This window comes from Coregonus clupeaformis, chromosome 36, assembly GCF_020615455.1.
Source record: "Coregonus clupeaformis isolate EN_2021a chromosome 36, ASM2061545v1, whole genome shotgun sequence".
NCBI classification, from domain to species: domain Eukaryota; kingdom Metazoa; phylum Chordata; class Actinopteri; order Salmoniformes; family Salmonidae; genus Coregonus; species Coregonus clupeaformis.
The window spans coordinates 16,725,330-16,734,836 of record NC_059227.1 but is presented as its reverse complement, the minus strand read 5'-3'; the positions used below and the strand labels follow the sequence as shown (position 1 = coordinate 16,734,836).

The following is a 9,507-nucleotide window of genomic DNA, read 5'->3' as shown; positions in this document are numbered from 1 at the left end:
CCTTGCTTAGTGGTTTTGCAGACTCTGGGGCCTTTCAAAACAGGTGTATATATACACTGAAATCATGTGACAGATCATGTGACACTTAGATTGCACACAGGTGGACTTTATTTAACTAATTATGTGACTTCTGAAGGTAATTGGTTGCACCAGATCTTATTTAGGGGCTTCATAGCAAAGTTATTTTATTCATTTCACTTCACCAATTTGGACTATTTTGTGTATGTCCATTACATGAAATCCAAATAAAAATCCATTTAAATTACAGGCTGTAATTCAACAAAATAGGAAAAACGCCAAGGGGGTTAAATACTTTTGCAAGGCACTGTACATGTCCCTGGGCCTGGAAATGATTGATCTCCCCCTCTAGGATGGAGAAGCTGTCTTCATTAAAGTATGGGGATTCTAGTGGGGGGATATAGGTACCACACAGGAGGACATTTATCTCTGTTGAGATCATTTCCTTTTGAATTTCTAGCCAAATGTAAAATGTTCCTGTTTTTATTTATTTTTATAGAGTGAGTTATACCAAATTAGCATACCCCCTGAGTCCCTTCCCTGTTTTACTCCTGGTAGTTTGGTGGATGGGACTACCAGCTCTCTGTAACCTAGAGGGCAACCAGTGGGTCCATCACCTCTATACCATGTTTCTTGTAGGATGACAATGTCTGTATTTCTGATTTATTTGGTAAAGTCCAGGTTCCTGATCTTTAGGCCAAAGGCAGATGACCTCAGGCCTTGGATACTCCAGGACGAGATAGTGAAGGATTTGTGTTCCATAAAGTGTCCAATGTTGTTAGTCGTGTGTTTTGGCCTCAGACCAGTAAGTGTGAGCAGAGCCTGCTGAGCATCTGATACATTCCATTATCTTGGGCTAGTGTAAGCGTGGGGGTTGGGCCTGTTTGCCTGCTCACGGCCTGGGCGTATGTGTGACTTTTTATGTTGAGGCCCTCTTTGCGGGAGTGGGGGGGCGTGGGGTGGGCAGGAGGGGCATAGGTCTGATCTGAGGGGGCCTATATGGGATGTGGGCATGGTTGGTTTGGGGGGGTATTGATTGGTTGGGGTGGGGGTGTGGATGTGGGGGGGGGGGGGGATCCCGTAGGTCTGTGGCTGGGTGACCCTAGTTGGTCCTCAGACAGAAGGTCTAAGGTCTCTCTCTCTCTCTGTCTGTCCTAATGACCACTCCACCACAGGCTGGTGTTATTTGGGAGCCAAACATTCTGAGCAACAAATATTGTGTGATAGATAAGATAAATCTCCAACCCTGAGACACAAAAGCAATCATCCTCACAACTGTATCCTCACACTCAAGAGCAGTTAATGATAATATTTTGTCAGCGAATTAATAGGAGATATGGGAACACTACTAGGACACTTTCCCTCTCATCTCTAGGGCTAAGTCATTATTTTTTCAGGTATGTGCCAAGTGCCAACCGCTTACTTTATTGAGATGTAAAACTGGGTAGGCTTATGCACAACATGCATAAGCCTACCCATGTCCACGTTCCACCTGTTGACGTGGCTTGCTGCCTACTGGCTTCGGCATTACCGGTACATTGATCTCTAACTTCAGCACCATGGACAGCTCCGTATATTTGTATTATGCATGGCCTACTACCTACATGACATAGGAAATACACTGAAATGTAAATTAAATTAGAATGCTTTTACTAACACTCACCACAGCTGCTTAAATCGCCTTTATAATAGGCTAATGCAACTCTTTGATCGCATTTGCAGACCAAGGCAAGATGAATTCATGACAGTAATTAAGTAGATTGGGAAGCATTCAAAACAGAATTGCCTCTATATAACAATAATCACTCTGATTTTTCTGTAAAATTGGCCTACTGTAGCCTACCTTTTTAACCAACTTGTGCGCTCATGGCCATTCGTGAAATAGTCACATTATGGTCATTTTGAACAGATCACCGCCGCTTGTGTCAAATAATAGTTTTACAAATTCTTCTCAAATTAGCCTATATGATGAAATTCATTGCTTCCATACTACAATAAAAATAACATAAAAGCTACTGCTTTAAATACAAAGATCAGCTTATTTCAACATATACAAAGGAATCCGTTGACAATGTCTATGTCATATCAATACAATAAAGAGTAAATTATTCCATATCATTGCTGTGTTGTGGCCGGCTGTTTTAAGACTACTTGTTGCAGCAGATGAGGCATTCTTTTTAGCAAACCAATTTCTAATATCCATTTTGACCACGATGAACAAACAAGTTAAGGTAGCCTACTCTTGAACATGACATTCCGAACGATCACGAGGCTGTTTACGTAACGCTCCACCCACTATTCATTTGAATCAGCAAAAAGAGACATGCGCTTCATGATGCATTTATGATAGGTCTAAAACCCTGTCAGTCTTAATTACTTGAGCCATATTTAATTTAACAATAAAAAAATAGAGGTAATTGAAACTTTAAATGGGCCAAATATCATATCATATCATAGCATGTTATAGCAACAACAACAAAAACATTAGTCATGCAAAATTTCATTCAACCATGTATTTTATTTACACAGGCAAGGAGGTGGAGCCGGCGGGGATGTAGCTCAGTTGGTAGAGCATGGCGTTTGCAACGCCAGGGTTGTGTGTTCGATAAAATAATGTATGCGCTTAACTGTAAGTCGCTCTGGATAAGAGCGTCTGCTAAATGACTAAAATGTAAATGTAAATGTATGGTAGGGCGAGCATGGCTCCCTAAGGCCCGCCCACAACGCCAGGCCTGCAGTAAAGTAATATATTTAAATATATGCACTATAATTGCATTTGATATTATGTTTATGAAATAGATAAATGAAATATATTTTTTTATATATTTGGGAAATATATGTATAAATAATACAGCCATCTGTATAGTATGTAACATAGAGAAATGCACAAGCGATGGACTTGTAAAGGATGCCAGAAAACATATCAAAGCTATGTGAACATACAGAGTCTTTTAATAACTTTTTTATGCTTTTTTTTGTCTTTTAAAAATGCTGAAATATCAAATGATCCCTCCTGGAAAATGACCTGTGAGACAAAAATAAATAGCTTAAACATCACTGCTACTTCAGCCAGGTGTTGCTGTAAAGTAAAGCTAATTCAATTAATACATTGCGGAAGGATTGTTCAGTGTCAAACCTCAATAGGGTAGAGTGCCTTGGGCAAGTTTCTGCCTTTAAACATCGAATGGCACAGCCATTGGTGCCATGAGTGTTGTGTGCTGGGCAGGGAGCGATCCAGGTCCCTGGTATGGAGGCGTTGTGGTGATCCCACCAGGGTTCAATAGCTTGGGATACCTGCCCCCTAGACCTGCTGTTAGAAGGAAAGGTGTTAGCAGGAGATCATCAGAGAGGGCTATCATTGGCTGGTATAGTCTTGGAGTTAAACCTCATGTAGTCTAAAGCACTATTCACCTGCTTTCATGGAGTAAGGATTCACTCCTTTGGGGAGACTAGAGTTCCCTAGATACATCCCCATCGGGGGGAGGAGGTGGAACAGGCTTATTCTGGAAAACATATCAACAAATTTGCAAATGTATTAGTAACATTCTTACAGTTGAAATACAATGGTCATCCACTGCTTTACTGACGTGAATTAAAGTGAATACCTCAGCCTTGGGCATGGGACTTGTGTCAACCCATCAATGTGAATCAAGCCACTGAGAAATAGATGAATCCACTAGAGTGTCTCTATATAGAATATACATAACAGGTTACTTACAGAACTAGGCTTGTCATCTGGTATCGTTGTCATCTGAGGAACCTCTTTCTTTTCACAGAAGAACCAGCTGAGCCAGCCTCCACTGTTTGGTGTTTTCTGTACTGGGGTGCTGGGGGCTGAGGTTCAGCCGCCAGCCAGCTGCCAGTCTGGCTCTGAGGGTTGGCCTCGGAGTGTTCCGGCTTGGTGATGGTCATTAAAGCAGGATCCGCCACATATCTACTCCGGATATCTGTGACAAGTGGGAGAAGTCAAGCCACTCTGCTCATCACAGTACAGAACAATCACTAGCTGACAGTGTGTCTTGAAATGATACTTTGTTACAACCCAAACACAACCAGACTACAGGCACATGGATTCCTAGAGTTAAATCTGTTTCACGTAGACATTTAGACAACACACTCATAAGATAAGGCTTTTCTTATTACCTTTTCTCCTGGCATAGAAATGTCCACAACGTGGAGCATTCACTCCAGCATCCCAGGATCCCACTATGGGGATGATGGGAGGTGGAGGTGGTCATGCCATTCCATCTGTTCCATTCCATTGGTTTGTGTTGGGATGATGCCTTGTTGGAATGATTGGTTCTTGTTGGGATCCTCCCTCTGGATGATGCCTGTCGGGAGGATCCCCTCCCTCTGCACAGGGATGATGTTTGTCGGTTGGATCCCCTCCCTTTCAGGTACCACAGGCATGTCATCAAGGAGCTACCCAGTGCAGGTGGAGTATAGGAGTTACAAAGACATTAGAATTACCATTATCATTCCAGCCATCATCATTAATCATCATGATTACACATGACTCATCCTACTCTTGCTGAGACTAATCTACTACCTGAGAGAGGGCACTCTGCAACTCAATAAACTTCCCCTGCATGGAATTCAGCTGCCCCTGCATGTGGTCCATTGACTGCTGCAAGTTGTTCACCTGGTTCTGGGCCCACTGCATCTCATCCTTAGCAGTCATCAGGACGTTTATCAGACTGAGATAAAGAGATTTCACACCATGCGCCATCTTTAGGATTCTTTGTCCCCCAATTCCCATTTCTTTAAGAATGCACCTCTGTGCAGATGTTACATTGTGTTACATAGAAAACCCTTACCCTGACATGGGCTCATGGACCAATGGGATCATTGGTATGTCTCCCTGCTCCTGGTTCACTAAAGAAAGAATGCAAGGAAGATTAGAGGACAAAGCCTTGGTTCAGCAATGACACATTCTGCACACCATGACTATTGGACTGTACAAATGAAGTCAATCCTTGCTCCATTGGTAGTCGTTCATAGGGGACTTTTGGGAAAGTTACCAGAATTATGCAACCTTACATCAGCCCAATCAGTGCTTACCTCCAGGAGAGTTATCCATGGTTAGCTTTCTCAGATAAAGACAATCCTTGTGAAGTGCACTCCGTCTGGGTCAACAATACAATGATACACAGCCTTCAGGCAACTTTTTTGTCTTGTGCCTGAATGATGGATCCACAGAACTAGAATGAGATTCAATTTCTATGGATGGAAAAGCAGCGGTATTGCTCAGTGTTATGACATATTATTGAGTCATAATCATGACTACATAACTAATAGTTAATCTAGGTTAACAACGTCATAGCAACCAGAGACTTCTATTGATTGTGACATAATCAATACATAGTTCCATATAATTCCATATCATGTTGAATTGAGATTGAATAAGTAATATGTAGGCTACAATCCTATGAGGATTATTATGTCCAATGATAGAATCATGACACAAGAAACCACAGGGCCTAATGTAACACTAACATTTGCACTGCTGAAAAGTAAAGCCATTCTAAAATCCACTGAAACTCAATACATATAGCTTTTATATATGCACAGAACCATATTTGTTACACTATTTTGTAAGGAAAGATAGTCTGCTTACAACTCTGTGTTATAGGCCAATGTCTTATAAAAACGTTATCACTAAACAACTAAATAAGTTCCTCTATAAATAGACCTACAATAAGTTACAGTGAGTTGATAGTCATTTGGTTGAATTACAGTATTTTAGGCCCCTCCCAGATTTCGGTTGGTGACCTGGATAATGTTGCTGCTGTGGGATTCATCCTGCTCCTTCTCGTAAGGAACGGGGCCAGCTGACCTCAATACATGTCATTATCATATCACAGTTTCCTGTTGGCAAGAAGCAGCCGTATCACTGTGTGTGTGTCAGTCCTATGTAACACAGCCTAAAGATGTGCCACATGCTAGCCCCCTGGAAGCACGATACAGTCAAGTGCTGCTGCTGCTGTTGACATGTAGACACCAAAACATCCCCATCCCATCCTGACACACACTTATCACCAACAGATAATGTTCATGCAAACCCTACCTCTTCAAAGATTATCCTAAATAAACCCCACATAGCCACACGCTCCAATCCGTCTCCTATCATTGAGACCCCCCCCTTACCTTCTGTTTTCATCCACAGACATTATAATGCTCACCTTCTGCTTCTTCTTGATGTTCTTGGCCTTGAACTCATTCTGGAAAACACAAACACATACAGGTCAATCCCAGACATCTACAGTAGTAGAGCAACAACCACAATCAACCATCTGTTGCATAGGTAAGTACATATTGGTAGTGGATGAGGTGAATTACCTATTTTACAAAGTAAAATGGTTTGAGAATTTACAGAATTAACACCATGATCCCCACCTTCACACAAGCAAACACCCACGTACAGCTAATTATAGTGCCTGTGTGATGAGGATGAGGTGTATCTCATATAACGCAGTGGGGGTACTTTGTGCCTCTAATCCTTTGTTATGAATAGTGTCTTAAACAAGCAGTGGCTACTCAGTCCTCCTAGTGTCAGCACCCAGAGTATCCATGGCAACTGCAGACTGGGCCCAGCTCATGGAGATGCAGTCCGTTGCCCAACAGGCAGAAAGATACCTCATGTACACTAAATAGTGTGAATGACAGTGCTCTCCTGTGGGGCGTACCTGCAAGTGCATGGAAGAGAGGCTTTTGATCAACTCTGGTTCAGAAGAGCAAGGCTGATTTATGGAAGATTTTACTCCAGGATCTGAATGAGTTTTCTACATTTGATTGTTATAGTTCACTTGAGAGCATAAAATGCTAACGCAAAGGCCAATGTAGACATCACAAAACAGTGAACAAAACAATTCAGCCATTTTGTAGCCAGCAGCCCCATCTATTGGTGAGATTTGATAATACATAAAAACAAAATCAACCGTTCAATTCTGTTTCGAACCTTTTTCAACCTCCCTGCAACCGTACTGCTAGATGCACACGATAAACCCTTTATTCTCAGTTAAACGTTTACAAAAAGACAGACTTGATCTTCTTAAATATAGAAATTAGAGTTTAAAAAGAAAAACACTACATGTGCAACATGAGACTGTCCTTTCGCATTATGTATATTCAACTTTAAACTGTAAGCGTAACGCCTGACGTGTAACATTTTACAAGTGGAACAGCATATATGGTCAACTAGCTTGCTTGATATTTTGATATAGCTTTAAGAGCAAGGTGAGGTTTATTGCGTTTAAAAAGTAATTTTTTTTATGGAATAGGAAAACCGAATATATTAGAACAGGGTTCTTCAATTCCGGTCTGTTTTTCATCCTCTCCTTCTAATCAGGGGCTAATTCAGACCTGGGACACCATGTGAGTGCAATTAACTACCAGGTAGAAATAAAAAAACAGAAGTGTTTCGGCCCTCCAGGTCCGGAATTGAAGAACCCTTTATTAGAACAATGAATGGATAGTAAAAAGTGGAATAGATATTAAGTGTAAATAAATGTAATAAAGCCTATTTTATATGGTAGCCTAAGCATGAAAACCAAAACGCATCACTTTCATATCAATTAGCATTCTACCTTGTAAATGCTCCCTTTCATACCTTCACTATGCACATATCCTTGCCGTTCCTCTATGCAAAGGATTTCAAAGCTATGATAAACCGCAATTCCATGGCATGCATTGGCCGAAGTCTAGATGCAGGAGTGTTGAGAATATACAGGTCAAAATAATGGAAACACCAAAATAAAATGTCTTAATAGCGCGTTGGGCCACCACGAGCCAGAACAGCTTCAATGCACCTTGGCATAGACTCTACACGTGTCTGGAACTCTATTGGAGGGACGCGACACCCTTCTTCCACGAGAAATTCCATCGTTTGGTGTTTTGTTGATGGTGGTGGAAAACTCGTCTCAGGCGCCGCTCCAGAATCTCCCATAAGTGTCCAATTGGGTGGAAATCTGGTGACTGAGACGGCCATCGCAAATGGTTTACATAGTTGTCATGCTTATCAAACCATTCAGTGCCTGATTTCAATATACGTTGTATCCCTCATTTACTCAACTGCTTCCATTATTTTGGCAGTTAACTGTAAAATACACTACTGGTCAAAAGTTTTAGAACACCTAATTCAAGGGATTTACTATTTTCTACATTGTAGAATAATGGTGAAGACGTCAAAACTATGAAATAACACATATGGAATCATGTAGTAACCAAAAAAGTGTTAAACAAATCAAAATATATTTTATATTTGAGATTCTTCAAATAGCCACCCTTTGCCTTGATGACAGCTTTCCACACTCTTGGCATTCTCTCAACCAGCTTCATGAGGTAGTCACCTGGAAAGCATTTTAATTAACAGGTGTGCTTTCTTAAAAGTTAATTAGTGGAATTTCTTTCCTTCTTAATGCGTTTGAGCCAATCAGTTGTGTTGTGACAAGGTATCTATACAGAAGATAGCCCTATTTGGTAAAAGACCAAGTCCATATTATGGCAAGAACAGCTCAAATAAGCAAAGAGAAACGACAGTCCATCATTACTTTAAGACATGAAGGTCAGTCAATATGGAACATTTCAAGAACTTTTAAAGTTTCTTCAAGTGCAGTCGCAAAAACCATCAAGTGCTATGGTGCAACTGGCTCTCATGAGGACTGCCACAGGAATGGAAGACCCAGAGTTACCTCTGCTGTAGAGGATAAGTTCATTAGAGTTGCCAGCCTCAGAAATTGCAGCCCAAATAAATGCTTCACAGAGTTCAAGTAACAGACACATCAACAGTTCAGAGGAGACTGTGTGAATCAAGCCTTCATGGCCCATCTGGTTTGGGCTTAGTGGGACTATCATTTGTTTTTCAACAGGACAATGACCCAACACACCTCCAGGCTGTGTAAGGGATATTTTTACCAAGAAGGAGAGTGATGAGTGCTGCATCAGATTACCTGGCCTCCACAAACCCCCGACCTCAACCCAATTGAGCTGGTTTGGGATGAGTCGGACGGCAGAGTGAAGGAAAAGCAGCCAACAAGTGCTCAGCATGTGTGAACTCCTTCAAGACTGTTGGAAAAGCATTCCAGGTGAAGCTAGTTGAGAGAATGCCAAGAGTGTGCAAAGCTGTTATCAAGGCAAAGGGTGGCTATTTGAAGAATCTCAAATATATTTTGATTTGTTTAACACTTTTTTGGTTACTACATGATTCCATACGTGTTATTTCATAATTATTCTACAATGTAGAAAATAGTAAAAATTAAGAAAAACCCTTGAATGAGTAGGTGCTCTAAAACTTTTCACCGGTAGTGTACATGTTGGTCTCTGCAGCAAATGAGACCAAATGTTCTTCTCTAAAGATATAAAAAACACTTGTGTGTGTGAAATGTGAACACATACATTCTTACAAAAACTAGATAGATAATTCTGTAATTAACAACTGGAATATGATGAATATTGCATTAAAGTATTCTCCTTATGAACGAGAACATCAGG

General features: G+C 41.0%; 1 long non-coding RNA gene across 1 annotated transcript; it reads right to left on the bottom strand.

The window, feature by feature from the left end:
• Positions 1-2,952: 2,952 nt before the first annotated feature.
• Positions 2,953-3,499, bottom strand: LOC121552627. Its single transcript, XR_006657832.1, has 3 exons — positions 3,430-3,499; positions 3,155-3,328; positions 2,953-3,043 (listed from the first exon to the last, which is right to left on the bottom strand). It is a non-coding gene; the product is annotated as an uncharacterized LOC121552627 (long non-coding RNA).
• Positions 3,500-9,507: the final 6,008 nt, after the last annotated feature.